A 16252-nucleotide genomic window follows, 5' to 3' on the forward strand; every position below is an offset into this window, starting at 1 on the left:
GTGAGTTCCTCTACTACTTCGTGTAAATGGGTTACACATCCAATTGTTGGGGTTACCAGTGTAGTTATCATGTGCTTATTATGTCTTGTTGTTTTGTTGAGGTTATCGTGCTTCTTGGTTTTTCCGTGACCCTTATTATGTACATATTGTTTCCCTTGCCGGGATGTTATTGCTTATGATATTGTTTCCCTTTCCGGGATATTGTTGTTATGTTATTGTTCCCTTGTCGAGATTCTTTTGTGATTGGTGTTGATTTGTATATTATCGGGTTGCACGCCGCAACAATATTATATGGGATCGGGTTGCACGCCACAACAATATTATATGGGATCGGGTTGCACGCCGCAACAATATTATATGGGATCGGGTTGCATGCCGCAATAATATTATATGAGATCGGGTTGCACGCCGCAACAATATTATATGAGATCGGGTTACATGCCGCAACAATATTATATGAGATCGGGTTGCACGCCGCAATATTATATAAGATCGGGTTGCACGCCGCAATATTATATAAGATCGGGTTGCACGCCGCAATATTATATAAGATCGGGTTGCACGCCGCAACATCACTATATAGTTTGGATCGGGTTGCACGCTGCAACAATACTATATGATTGGAATCGAGTTGCATGCCGCAACAAGAAAGAATAAAAGTGAATATTGATTCTTATGGTAAGAACGAGAGTAAAAGCACGAAGGGTGATGCCGTGCACATTCTGCTGTTGTGTTTATTTGTTGTTATCAATTCAAATGTTTAAACTGTTTAAAGTCATTTATTGATGTGATCTTTTGTGTTAGAACCCACAATGTTTTCAATACCTCATCGTATTTATATATATTTATTTATACGTCCCAATACTTCAAACTTCAATAATTGTTACATCCTTAATTCAATTAGTTTCTCAATTATATCCCCTTAAACCGTCTGAGGTTGTATTTTTCTTAAAAAGGAATTTCTATTAAGTTTTAAGCTATTAACTCTCCTGTTAAAGGTAATAATTCATTCGATGTTGTAATTTAAATTAAAAGGGGGTATTTTCTTTACTCAAAGGATTTCAAAGGAAACAATTTCATCTTTCCTCGCTGGCTTTTCTAATTAGCTTAGAAATTGTAATTTTTACTTATATTAGGTAAATGAGACTTCTAGGACATATTGAGTGCATTGTACGGACATTATGTATTATATAGCATGTGGATTTTGTTGTTAAAAGTGAGATGGAAAAATATGGGGGCACAAGGTGCCATGTGTGTTGAAGGTTCGGAAGTTGAGATTATGATATGAGAAATCGAGGGCTAAGATAGTCGGGATTGTGTACTAGACATGATGTGATTGATTGAGTTGGCATTTCCTTCATTATTTAGATACATTCTTACTTGTCTCTGTTCCTGTTATGTCAGTGTTGATTTGCTTGGTTATCTAATTTACTTGGTTATCTGCTTTACTTGGTTATCGTTCGTTACTACCTGTGTTCTCCCTTGATTGTTCCTATTGTTTGTATTTTGATTTCTCTCCGCTGTTGGTATTACCTCGTTATCCTTATCTCGATAGTTTATTATCATATTCTTTTCATTTCATCTGACCAATAGGTGTCTTGACTGTTCCTCGTCACTATTCCACCGAGGTTAGTCTTGATACTTACTAGGCACCGCCGTGGTATGCTCATACTACACTTCTGTACATTTTTGTGTATAGATCCAGGTATCGATCAATAGTAGCTGTGTGGGTCATCGCGGTGGAGATTCACGGTAACCTATTGCTGCGTTCGCAGGCCTCAGAGTCACCTTCATTTGTATTTACGTTCCATTGATTCCTTCTCATTCTGGAACAGTGTTGTATTTATTTTGTATAACTACTCTTAGAAAGGTTTATGACTTATACCTCCAATTTTGGGAATTGTGATTTGTTGAGAGTTATTCAATTTGAAGTCAGTAAATGTTAATGTTATTTTAGTAAATGTTAGGCTTACCTAGTTTAGAGATTAGGTGCCATCACGACTCCTTCAGAGGGATTTTGGGTCGTGATATAATTCATTGGGTTCAATTGGGTTTTAGTATTAGTGCTATTGGGCTATTCAGAGGCAGATTCGAGTATGCCCAACTACAATTCAGTCCACAAGTAACTTAGTAAAGAGCTTATTAATACGCCTAAGTTAGAGGTGAAGCGGCAGGCAATTTCTGGTAAATTCAGTTAAAACTTCTCAATTAATTTTTCTCTCTCTACCTAACTCTCTCTTCTCTTCTCTTCTCACCTCTAACCTCCTTCTCTTCTTCTTTTAGGTTACTCATGGAGTAATGTAGCTTTCATTGTAGAAGTAATATTGTTATAATCCCAATTCTATTATAATTAATAAAGAAATCCTACATTTTTTCATTATTTTATTCTTAATCTCGATTACAAATTCTAGTATATTACAATTGGTATCAGAGCTGAATCCTGGCACCATGACAGTTCCTGAAACTCGAGCAAAGGCCACGGAGGAAAATTTTAAAAATTGGAGACCCAGTTGCATAGTTACATGGTGGAAACAAATAAAAAATTGGAATCTACTGATTCTAAAATGGATGATCTAAACCACAAATTTTAAGTAATGACGAAAAAATTATTTGTGAACAATGATGGAATCTTGGGTAGTGCTGCAGCTGAGGTTCACCATTTGGATTAGGGATGGGCATAATACCGGTCGAACCAAAAAAACTGGCCGAACCGTGAATTTTGGCTTTTCGGTTTCGGTTTAAACGGTTATTAGGTCGGTGTGCGGTTTTTAGAATATTAAATTTCAGTTTTTCAGTGCGGTTTACGATTTTGGTGTTTCAATTTTCGGTTAAACCGAAATTTAATACTCCATATTCTATATGTGCCGAGTAGAAGAGATATGAAAAGGGAATGTGAGGACAATGCTTTGTATGTATTAATATATTATCCCACGAATGGACATTTTAGCATAAAATATTAATATATTATGAAAGAGATACCTAAATACAAACGATAATTCATCAGAACCAGAACGTAATTGCAAAGGCTATTTATATACAGAAGTCATCTGGGTCAAGACAAGAATTTATATTAAAATAACAAAAGAAAGAAAAACCCTCAACAGGCCCCAAAAGAAGAAGAAAAGAATGCGACAAAAACTAAGACCAAAGTATTTCTCCACCCAACCAATAGAAATGGGCGCATACAAACTTTTCCTATCTATCTGAGGTCCAAACAAGTAAAGCATTACAAGATTTCCCTTTTTCCTCAAAATTATAACAATAAGATAATACTAGGATGGAGAATCCTATCTTTTATGACATCACTCTCCCCAGAAAAGCAACCAACATGTTTCAGCAACTTGCTGTATTAATCAAAATCTTGAACTATTAATAACATAAAATAACCGATCCGAACCTTGAAAAACTGCACCGAATCGTAAATACTTTGGTTTGATTTGATTATAAATATTACAAAATCGAAAACCGATAAATCGAACTGTACTTTTATAATAACCGACCGAACCGACCGACACCCACCCCTAATTTGGATGGATCGAGCAGCAAAATGAGGATGATCGAACCACAGGAGAATTCCGCTGGAAAATTCTACTTGAACAGTACTGCTGCTCAGATGGATTGTCCTTACTTTGAAGATGGGAATCCCAGATCTTGGCTGCGAAAATGTGAAAGGTATTTCTTTTATAATCGTATAATTGAACAACAGCAAAAGTTAGATACTACAGTTCTTCACTTGAATGTGAGGGTTGAGTCTTGGTATTTCTCATATTAATTGAGTAGAGGTATGGTGAGATGGCCTGATTTTGTTGAGGAAATCTGTAAAAGACTTAATGATTCTCATAATAGTAATCTAACCCTATTGGGGAAGTTTAAAAGAATTGAGCAAAGGGAAACTGTGAATGAATATTTTGAGAAGTTTGAAGATTTGAAGGCTTGGGTATTAATCAAACACTCAACCATTCCTGAAGAATCTTTCTAAGATTTTTCATTGAAGGACTTAAAAAGAAATCAAGGATACAGTTAAAATGCTTGATCCTTTTTCCCTAAGTCAAGCGGTAGAAAAGGCTAGACATAAGGAAGAATTACTGAATTCAATTAGTAGAAAGAACAAAATGAGTGGAGGAAGACAGTCAACTCAATACAATTCATACAATGGAGCATCAGGGAGTAGACAAGAGGGGTTGCTCTGATTGTAAGCAACCCACACTTCCAACCAAGAGGTTGTGAGTTCGAGTGACTCCAAGAGCAAGGTGGGGAGTTCTTGGTGGGAAGGATGCCGAGAGTCTATTTGGAAACAATCTCTCTACCCATGGTAGGGGTAAGGTTTGCATACACACTACCCTCCCCAGACCCCACTAATGGGATTATACTGGGTTGTTGTTGTTGTTGTAGTTGAGCATCAAGGAGTAGACCATCTGGGAATACACAAAAAGAGAATTACTCTAACTCTACCATCTCTGTTAACAATTTGTTTGAAGCAAGGAAGGCCAGGGGTGAATACTATAGATGTGGATACAAGTACTTCCCAAGTCACTAATGTAAGGATAAGTAGTTAAATACCTCGCATAGTACTACTGACGAGGATACAATAGAGGAAAACCAAGGAATAGAAGAAATAGAAGAAGCTGAAAATGGTCAAGAAGGGATAATTGATGAGGCCATAAGTCTCAATACATTATCAGGGATTGTGACCTCTAATATCATTAAATTGAAAGGGATGTATAGAATACAGAAACTGATAATTCTAGCTAATAGTGGTAGCATCCATAGTTTTGTGGCTAGTAGTTCTGCAAAATAATTGGGATGTGTGATTAAAGAAGATGCACTTGTGAGGGTTACTGTCGCTAATGGTAGCCATTTGATGAGTTATAACTCATGTCCCTCATCAAATAGAATATACATGGAATTGATTTTGAGCACAAGCTTAGGTTGTTGGATATTGGAGGGTAAGACATGGTGTTAGGAGTGGACTGGATGAGGAAACACAATCCAGTCTTATTTGACTTTATTGGATATAGACTCCAAGTGAGTGTCAATGGTAAGAGGGTAGAACTGAAGGAATTCTCTGAAGAGGGAAAACTACAAACTATGACTGCTTCTAGGGTTAAACAATTGCTAAAGAAAGGGCAAGTGATGCAGGCACATTTATTCTCAATCTCAGCTAAAGAAGTAGAAGTTACAACAAAGTTACCTGAAGAGATCAGATCAGTACTCCAGGACTTTCCCAAGGTGTTTGCAGAGCCCAAGACCTTACCACCAAGGAGGACCATGACCACTTCATTCCCCTTAATCCTGATGTAGCACTAGTGAGTATCAGACCCTACATGTATAACTATTTTCAAAAAAATGAAATAGAGAAGCAATTAACTGAAATGTTGACTAATGGAATTATTCAGCTTAGTCACTCTCCATTCTCCTCACCAGTGCTCTTAGTTAAAAAGAAACAGGTAGTTGAAGATTTTGCATTGATTATATAGGGAGTTTAATAAGATGACAGTTAAAGATAAATTTTCTATACCATTGGTGGATGACTTAGTGGATGAACTCAATAGATCTTGCATCTATTCAAAGATTGACTTGAGAGCTGGTTATCATCAGATAAAAATGAGCGAGAATGACATTTTTAAAACTGCATTCAGAACTCATTTAGGACATTATGAGTTTAAGGTCATGCCCTTTGGCTTGACCAATGCACCTGTCACTTTCCAAAGCCTAATGAATCATGTTTTCAAACCTTTTTTGAGAAAGTTTGTGTTGGTGTTCTTTGATGATATATTAATCTACAGCCCTACATTAGAAACTCATGCACTTCATCTTAGAATAGTGCTAGAAGTACTATAGAAGGAGCAGTTTTATGCCAAATTGTCTAATTGTTCACTTGGACAGGACAAAGTGGAATATTTAGGACATATTATCTCAGGAAGAGGGGTAGCTACTGATCTTGCTAAAATTGAAGCCATATTGTTTTGTCCTGTGCAAAAATCTATCAAGGCTCTCAGAGGGTTTCTGGGGCTCACATGCTACTACAGGAGGTTTGTAAAGTCCAATGGAGTAATCAATAGACCCCGGAAAAACCTACTAAAAAAGAATGCATTTCAATGGAATGAGGAAGCAGAATTGGCTTTTCAACAGCGGAAAGAAGCTATGGCAACAGTTCCAGTTTTGGCTCTAGCTGATTTCACTAAGCCTTTTGTAGTGGAGACTGATGCATGCTCCACTGGGATAGGGGCTATATTGATGCAACCTGGTAGAGCTATAACTTATTTTAGTAAGGCTCTTGCTCTTAAACATAAAAGGATTTCTACTTACGAGAAAGAATATATAGCTGTGCTATCAGCCATAGACAAGTGGAGACAATATCTGCAGGGGGCATTTCATTGTTAAGACAGACCACCAGAGTTTAAAGTACTTATTAGAGCATAAGGTAACTACAACATTACAACAAAGGGCCTAACAAAGCTTTTGGGACTAGATTATAAGGTGCAATATAAAAAAGGGATAGAAAACAAGGTGGCGGATGCCTTGTCCAGGAGACATGAAGAGGACTTTACCCTGTTAGCCCTTTCCACCACTCAGGCTACCACTACTACACAAAAGGCCTTTGGCGGCAATAAAAAATAGCATTGGCGGCAGTATCAATAGCCGCTATATCATTTACCGACAATTGGTATTTAGCCACTGAAACCGGGGTCAGTAAAGCCTTTAGCGGTGTTTCTCTCAAAAGCTGCTAAAGGGTATGACTTATTGCCACTAAAATGCATTTGCTTTAACGGCAAATATTTGCGGCAATTATGATAGCTGCTAAACCCACTCTAAAATGGCTAATAATGCTCCTTTAACATCCATTTTATAGCCGCTAAAGTTAAAAACAATTATCGCTAGAACTCCATACCTTTAGCGGTAGTTGTTTTGTGGCAATTAAAGTGGCAACAATATCTCTTAGAAAAACGTATTATTATGCCCTTTTAGCGTCCATTTTAATCGCTAGTACATTCAACCCAATCGCCGCTAAAAGTCATCTTTAATAGCAATTTAATGGCTACAATATTCATGTATAAACATCTTAATTTGACCTTTTATCATTCATTTTATAGCTGGTATATCCTATTAAATTGGCACTAAAAGTCACAAGCTATAAGAGTAAGTTTAGCCACCATTAATAATAGCTACTACATTCAATCAAAAAATAATACAAATAACAAAACATATCAATATTAATTAAGCAAACCATAATATATCTAGTTAAATCTTAACAAACAAGAGGAAGTACTTCCAAAATATTAATATCACAGTAACTTAAAAAATAAACTTAAACTTTTTGAACTAAATAACTAATTTCATTATATAACTAATCTTAACGAATAAAAATCTTCAAATGATTTCTACAACTCTTTGTCATGTTGAAATTTTCCACCCGCTAAATTACTGAATATTAAACTGTATGACCTGAAATTATAAAATAATTATGTCAATAGATGAAATACAATAATTCTCAATTCTGGGGTAGTTGGAGCTTGCATGAAATTATTACTAGATAAGTCAATTCATCCATATAGTAAAAGAGAACACACAATGTTCATACAATGTTCATAAGAGAAACTGCGATAAGAGTGAACTGACCGAGACCGTGTCAGGAGTAACTACATCATACTACAGGGGACAACCAAAATTAAAGAAAAATCAACATCTATTATTCATATAAAATCATTAAGCAAACACTTTTTATCTCAAATTAACTATAATTTTATTTCTTTGAGAAACAGAAATCTGAAATCCTTACTAAGGATAAGCAGCGAGTATCCATAAAAAATGTAAGCCTTCAAAGGCAAATGCAAAGTTCTTTTAGTAGAGAACTCTTAACGTCACTCCTTCTGTCTTAAACATGATTACTTTTCATACTCTAGAAGTGACAATAAACTCGAGAAATCCCTGCTTACATTCCTGTAAATGCTTTCTTGCCACCACCAGCAGAACCAGCTGGAATCACCTTTAACACATTAAACTTCACAGTCTTGGACAAAGGCCTGCACTATCCAATGATAACATGATCTCCCTCTTTCACACGGAAGCAAGGTGATATGTGTGCTGGGAAATTTAACTATAATTAGACCCTATAAAATCCTACATTGTAATTCACAAACTAGAGTATCCAAGAATAATCTCAGAATTCATAGGCCAATGCATATAAGTTCATTACCATTATCAGTTATGACTAAACCACAAACTTTCACTAGCCACCACAAAAGTTTCTCAGTTTATGGCTAGACCAAGTTACTGAGAGTTACTTGGATCTAGCTGAAACTATCTTAGATCAATGAATCAAATATGTCATCGATCTTCATGATTTCACTAGTTCTATAATGCTTGACTTGCACAAACATACAGAAAGACACCTTATACATCTCAGTAAAGACTGATAAAACACACATAACCCAAAGCACACATACACTGATAAAGAAGAAAGATGCTCAAACACGTGTACACAAGAAGGTTGGAACTACACTATGAAACATCATAAATGGCCACCATCATTTAAAGTAGTGCCAAGCAAATGATTCTGCTTCAAATGCATGTCACTCGGACCAAGAGGACGTGTAGCAAAGTACATACCTTGGTTCATAAACCTTTTAAGAATAGATTTATTAAATTTATAAATTATACTTCTTTGATGGTTTTCATTTCCAAATATATACTCCAAAATGCACTACTTTTCCATGACTATTACCATGTGAATATTCATTCTTTTTTTGTTTAGCTATACAAGATCAAATAGACTCTTAAAATCACTGAACAAGTTCAATAACCTAAAGAATTATTTAAAACATGTTGTGCAATTCACATGGCTAGAGTAATTTGTTTGGTATTTAAAAAGAATTTATTTATCTGTCCTCTTTTCCTTTATCTGCATATTTAGTTAGAAACAATCATCATCAATAACAACAACAACCAAGTAGAATTCACCAGTAGGGTCTGGGGAAGGTAGAGTACATGCAGACCTTACCCCTATCCCGGAGGGTAAAGAGATTATTTCCGGGAGACCCTCGGCTCAGAGACTGAACTGCAAAGCAACATCATCACTAAATTATTGATACCACATTGGCTAAACAAAACCGAAAACACAAGACAAGGTGCTTACTTTTTCATTCTTCAGTAAATCTACTATCTAAAGAAATGCATGATAAGGTGTTCTATATGAGATCATTACTACCCGACAAAGGAAGAAAATCCTAAATAGTACAAAGTCAAAAAAGGAATGAAATCCTAAATAATACAAAGACAAGTGATCAGTGTGAAAGAAGCTGAAGGAATGACAGCTGGACAAGTTAGTGGGGCAGTCATCCAGATGTCACTAGTTAGTTAGAGTGGCTGAGGTGGTTAGCACTAGTTAGTTGAGAGATTAAGTTAGTGAGAGTTATACGTATATATATGTATGATGTATCAGATTTTCATTTTGTACAGAAATATACAAAAACTTCTTCTCTCACTATTTCCTCTGGTTTTCATCTTCTCTATTGCAATTTCGATTTACTCATTGGAACCTCCATTAATGGAGGATGAGCTGTGATTGAAATCAGCTCAACTCACACATGGTATCAAAGCAATCGATATTGGTTGCTTCCTGAATAATTCCGTGTTCGTGTGTTTCAAATTCTCGCTTAAAGTCCAGAGATGGCAGAGGAGAAAATTGATCACACTCATCCTTTATTTCTGCATCCTTCTGATATGCCGAGCTCGGTTTTGATTCCAATTCAACTCACCGGATCTAAAAACTACGGATTGTGGCGAAGGACGATGCGAATAGCTCTTCAAGCTAAGCGAAAGCTAAGTTTTGTAACTGGTATGTGTAAGAAGGAGACTTTTAGAAAGGAATTACACGAGGAATAGGAGACATGCAATGCGATTGTGCTCTCATGGATCATGAACACTGTATCAACAAACCTAGTTAGTGGAATAGCTTATGCATCAGATGCACACTTCTTCATGGTAGTGATCAAGTTCATTTGACTACTGGTGAGAAGACAAACATATCTCATATTGGTAGTGCAACATTTCTTCATGATATGGAGATTAAGAATGTACTATATATGTTCCTGATTTCAAATTTAATTTGTTGTCTGTGTCAAAACTCACAAAGGAACTCAGTTGCTCTATCCACCTTTATCCTGACTTCTGTGTGTTTCAGGACCTTTGGAGTGGCAGGTTGAGGGGGATTGGTAGGAAAAGGGAGGTCTATATGTGCTGAAGGATGAGCACATTGCTAGAAGTTTGAGGCAAGCATCAGTGGCAACAGTTCAGAAACCAGCAGTAGATGGCATTCTTTGGCACAAAAGATTAGGTCACACCTCTGTTAGTACAATGAAAAACATAGATTTCATACAACTTAAAGATCTAGATGATAATAAGGACTGTTCTGTATGTCCATTGGCTAAGCAGAGCAGATTAGTTTTTCCTAGAAGTATTACAAGAAGTAGTGGTCCTTTACAACTTCTACACATTGATGTTTGGGGACCATACAAGTTTCCCTAGACACTTTATGGGTTGTAACTGGATGTTGCGTGCAATCAAAAAGGAAACAGGGTTGTGGAAAGTGGGTAAATATATTAGCACCCACAGATGTGAAATGGACACATTCAATCAGAATCACTTCAACTTGGATATAGACTTGATTTCTCTTGTCTTGATTCCACACTTGGAAGTGTCCATTAGGTATAAGATCAAAAAGTGTATTACATCCGTCCACCAGAAATATGGGTGTACTATAACTAAAAGAAAAGCATATCTCGGGCGCAAACGTGCATTTGAATTTATTTATGGTGACTGAGATAAGTCATTTTCATCTCTACCCAGGTACATGGCCGCACTAAAACACTTTAACCCCGGGACTGTTGTTGAATGGAGGTATGAGCGGAGTCCGGGAATACTGGAATATATTTTCAACTATGTGTTTTGGTCATTTAAACCAGCAATTGATGGTTTTGTGCGTTGCTGTCCGATAATTTCCATGGACGGTACTCATGTCTATGGAAAGTATGATATTAAGCTTTTGATCGCAGTTGCAGTAGATGCCAACAAATAAATATTTCCACTAGCTTTTGCCATTTGTGCAAATGAAAGCGAAGAGACGTGGATGCTTTTTTTGAACCACTTGAAGCAACACACTGTCAAACAATGTTCAGGTATTTGTCTAATATCTGATCAGTATGGTAGTATTTTAAGTTCTATACGACATTTGCCTGAATGGCAGGAACCCTATGCATATCACCGTTACTATGTGAGTTATCTGAAGGCCAATTTCTAGAAGAAATATCTCGACAAGGCCTTGCATGATTTAATGTGGATGGCTGCAATTGAGCACCAGCAATGCAAATTCACGAGGCGCATGGAAGCGATCCAGCAATTAGACGAAAGCGCCTATAATTGACTGATGGGACATGAGCTTCACAAGTGGACATTACATGCTGATGGTGACAGACGATGGGGAACCCTGACTACAAATGTGTCGGAGTCAAAAACGACTAATTTTAAAGAAAATATTTTTTTTTTGAAAAATGATGAAACATGTAAACTCTTTTTGAATTTTCTTTTTCCATTTTTTGTATTTTCGAAAAAATGATGAAAAAGTACAAAATCTTTTTTTTTTGAATTTTCAATGCTCTTTTTTTCTTAATAAAATGTAACACAAAAAAAAATTGGGTCCTACTCGCTTCACCCTCTTTTTTCTTCTTTTTTCATTTGCCCTCAACTATCATTGGTCCGCCAAATGACCCTTTTACCCTTGAAGAAATGCAACATGTAGCACATTGGATGCATCAAGATGGTCTGTTATTTTAGGTACACCTGCCCTAGACGGACCCAACCCCTGTATTGGGTCCCCTAAGTCAAATGCACACGATGCAAACAAGCGTTCCTACTAGGGATCCGACATGAAGCTATGTTTTTCTACGTTTAAATCCTGGGGTTTTGGTCTAGACTTGGGTACCCGAGCGGACAACTGGGGCCGAAGAGGGGGCGACGTACCGGGAGCACTGAAGTCTACCCGGCCTTGTCGTTTGCGCAACCTCGTTCTATTTGGTATAATTTCTACAGAAAAAGCGGATCACGCGAACGTGTGCACCATTTTCAGAAGACTCAAAGAGGTGGCGTAAGAAAATATTTATATACAATTCAAATAATAATAAAGCAGTAAACAAATAACATTTAGCATAAAGATTCACAGAATACAGTAATATTAACAATAAATGAAGCCAAGTAAAAATCATTAACAAGCTCGAATTCTTGAACCCTGAACCAGAGATTTTGGGTTCGGTCCCCAGCAGAGTCGCCAGAGCTGTCACACCTCCTTTTTACTACACCCCGCAAATGGTATAAATATAAGGGAGTTTTTCCAATTAAAGGACAGTCGAAACGGGATTTGTTTGTTTAAAAATTCAGAGTCGCCACTTGGGATAATTTATGGTGTCCCAAGTCACCGGTTCGAATCCCGAATCGAGGAAAAGATTGACTTTGTACTATAGTCTGCGAACACAAAAATTCGGGTAAGGAATTCTGTTAACCCAGGAGAAGGTGTTAGGCACTCCCGAGTTCCGTGGTTCTAGCACGGTCGCTTTGATCATACTTGGCTTATTAAAACTTTTTTACTCGTTTTAGAACCTATGTGCTTTTAACTCTTTTAATTAAGAAAACATCTTAAACAAGTCACGCGTACGTATACCCGTTTGTTTGGCGTGTCAAAAATTATGTCACGCAAACGTGTCCATAATTAATAACGCTTTATTATTATTAAGAATATTTGGTCGAAGTTGTGCGAACGCATACTCTGATTTTGTTTTTAGAAAATCGTAACCATGTCACGCGAACGTGTCCACAACTACGATAGTATATTAAACGTGCCAAAAGCAAACTACGAACTAGTGTCATTTTTATATCTTGGTTATGAAATTAATACGAGGGCCATGTTTTATTAAATTGTGAATGGCTCACCTCAGACTAAAGATGTTGCTAATGGTTAACAAGAAAAGTATGAATAAAACAAAAAAATAAATAAAATAAAAGTTCGTTTCATGGTCATTTCAACTCAAATTCTTTAAAAATATTAAGTCCAAGTCCTATGGCCCAGAAACGTGTTGCTAGCTAGTAAAACAATAATACAGAAGCAATAAAACTTTTAAAGTCTAATTTCTCTTTCGCGTTTAAACTCAAAGCAATTTCTGATTAATCCGCATGATTCTAAGGCAATTCACTGTTCTTTCCAAAATTATCTTTCCTTTAAAATCCAAATCCATTTAAGACGACGTGGATCTAAATAATCACTAACCAAACAAATTTATCAATTTCGCATTAAACTCCGTCACTGAAATAGCTATAATGCAATTCAAATGGTAATGTTGTTAACACTGATCCAATGGCAAAAATGGAGAAAGTTACTCAGTCTAAAATTGAAAGCAGGAGGGAGGAATATGCATCAGCTGCAAATGCAGACTCAATAAAGAAAAGCATCGAAACAGCTACAACAATTACACTATGTTCAAATGACCAAAGGAATAAAATTTTCATCACTTATGCAGCAGTTGTAGCAGAACACACACAGTCTCCAAACAGAGCAAATACTCTGCTTCAAAACAGAGAAAAGGTCAAAAACATACCTGAGGAAAAAGGTTCGGCTGTAGATTGCAGTGAAGCCAGGAAGCAATTAGTAATAACAAATTCAGGCGACTCAATGCAATTGGGCAAATATGATGGGAACAGGCATCCCACTACTTGAAATCGAAGCTCAGCCAACAACAGCCAACAAATCCGGCAATCAACAACGAACAACTCTAAATTTCAACTCGAAGAACAACTATCAGACCTTTTAACTAAATAGAACTAGTGAACGGACTTCGACAAGGAACCAAGGGAAACGGTCGTTGATACTCAGTCATTGATGCTCAACCAAAAACTCGAGACTCGCCGGAAAAGGGTGTTAAATGAGTTTTGCGACTCCTCACTGTTTTCAGCGCCTTTGTTCGTTAGTTCTAGAGCTCGAAGGTTGTCATCAGACTCCTGGCCACTTCCGGTGATGAAGAAGCTGGTTTGGTCGCTTGAGGAAGGGGTCTCATCTGGAACTCGTTAGTCCGACGAGCTGGTGGAGCTCGTTTTTCCGGTGAGTTTCAGGCAGAGATGGGGTCGTTTGACGATTAACGTTCATGGGTCGGAGCGATGACTTTGGCTTGGTTGCTGAAGAAGAAGCAAGAAGGAAGTTGTATGTGTATGTTTCGGCGAGTTCGCCACTGGTGGGCGAGAGGAGATGAAGAAACTGCAATTGCTCTGTTTTTCTTTGTCCCTCCGGTCGTTAGGTTGGTGAGAGGATTTGGAGAAAAAGAATTCCAGACCGATGGAGGGGGGGTCGTGTTCGAAGGATAAAGACTGGGAGAGGGGCAGGGTGGTTTCGTGAAGAAGACAATCCAAAGGGGGGTGGGATCGTTTCTTTTGGTGTTGATTTCTCCAGAAAAAAACAAAAGGGATCGTCCCTTTTTCAAAAGGCTGCGCAACTTTTTTTCCTCTCCCCTTTTCTTTTCAGCGTTCTTCTTCTTTTTATATTGTAGATTGTAGTGTTTTTAGGTTAAGGGGTATGGGCCTAGGAATTATGGGCTTGGAAATTATGGACTAGGTTCAAAATTAGGCCTAAAAATGGGTTGCTCGAGCCCAAGTTCTATTCTTTCCCTGCAAACGAGATTAAAAATACGGTCCCATTTATTAATTAATCCTTCTATTCAAAAAATTATTAAAATTAAACTAACCATTAAAACAAATCTATTTTTGGTATTTTCAAAAAAGAGGGGTTGCTCTGATGGTAAGCAACCCCCACTTCCAACCGAGAGGTTGTGAAGTTCTTGAAGGGAAGGATGCCGGGGGTCTATTTGGAAACAGTCTCTCTACCCTAGGGTAGGGGTAAGGTCTGCGTACACACTACCCTCCCCAGACCCCACTAAGTGGGATTATACTGGGTTGTTATTGTTGTATTGTAAAATAAAAATACGATACTATTTTTGTATTTTTTTAAGATTAAAAATGACTACAAAACATTAATGAACCTATTTTTGTAATTTTTGTTTTCTTATAATAAAATAAAGTAAAAGAGTCAAAATTACTTAAAATCTATATTATGCCTAAATTAAATATTTACGAGCTAAAATGTGAAATTTTTTGGGTAGGGTCAAAAATCACATGTCTACAGCTGCCCCTTTTTGACTGGAAAGACGTAGTATTTTCAGACAAAGAATGACTAGACAGGTTTTTGACCCGACCCTTATTTGGAGAGACTAAAATTAAGAGAAAAGGGGAATGTGACCGAGATCTGGTATCTGAGCTGCCTACATATCTTTGGCTATAAAGGAATTAGGCCACGTGTAGTTCAGAAATGAGTGATATGACGGAGTATGCGGAGGAGGAGATCCGATCGAGGTGCCGTTACGCCGAGGTTTCGGTCCGCGGTCCCTGTTATTACATCAAAAATCAAATGAAAAAGAATAACTAAACCTTTCAACTACGAGTCGCCAGAGCTGTCACACCACCTTTTCCCGCCCCCGCGAGGGTTGGAGGAGTTTTTCCAATTAAAGGACAATCGAAACGGGATTTGTTTACTTTATTTCAGAGTCGCCACTTGGGAGATTTAGGGTGTCCCAAGTCACCAATTTAATCCCGAATCGAGGAAAAGAATGACTCTGTATTACAGTCCGCGAACCAGAAATCCGGATAAGGAATTCTGTTAACCCGGGAGAAGGTGTTAGGCATTCCCAAGCTCCGTGGTTCTAGCACGGTCGCTCAACTGTCATATTCGGCTTGTTTATCTGATTTTATACAATTATGCGCTCATGTGCAAGTTTTAACTCTTTACCACTTTTATTATTATATTTTAAAAGAATATGAACATCGTTTAAAAACATATCTTTGGACTGCGTCATATGAAATGCACCCGCAATCCGGAACACATTTTTATTCAATGTTTTGGGATTTGGATTTGGGTTGCATGAAATGCACACCCGAATTTGAGAAGGTGGGATTATTAAACACGTGCCTAAAGAGCCTATCACATCCTTATTTCTGGGGACAACCGTGAAGTTTGCTAAACGGCTCCTCCCGAAGTCTAAGTAATTAAATGTACATTTATTGAGGGCCCCGCAGTATGTACCTTTTATTTGGCGAGGCTCGTCTCATTTATTATTTTTTTTAAAAAGGATAATCCTAAAGCGGCTATGTTTTCTATTTCGTT

The 16252-nt window shown here is 37.3% G+C and overlaps 1 long non-coding RNA gene across 1 annotated transcript; it reads right to left on the reverse strand.

Moving 5' to 3' along the window:
* Positions 1-7514: 7514 nt before the first annotated feature.
* On the reverse strand, positions 7515-14561 carry LOC107787151 (uncharacterized). The gene is made up of 2 exons (XR_001648325.2): positions 13644-14561; positions 7515-8085 (listed from the first exon to the last, which is right to left on the reverse strand). It is a non-coding gene; the product is annotated as an uncharacterized LOC107787151 (long non-coding RNA).
* Between the last annotated feature and the right edge of the window lie 1691 nt (positions 14562-16252).

Source organism: Nicotiana tabacum, chromosome 6 (genome assembly GCF_000715075.1).
Source record: "Nicotiana tabacum cultivar K326 chromosome 6, ASM71507v2, whole genome shotgun sequence".
Classification (NCBI taxonomy): domain Eukaryota; kingdom Viridiplantae; phylum Streptophyta; class Magnoliopsida; order Solanales; family Solanaceae; genus Nicotiana; species Nicotiana tabacum.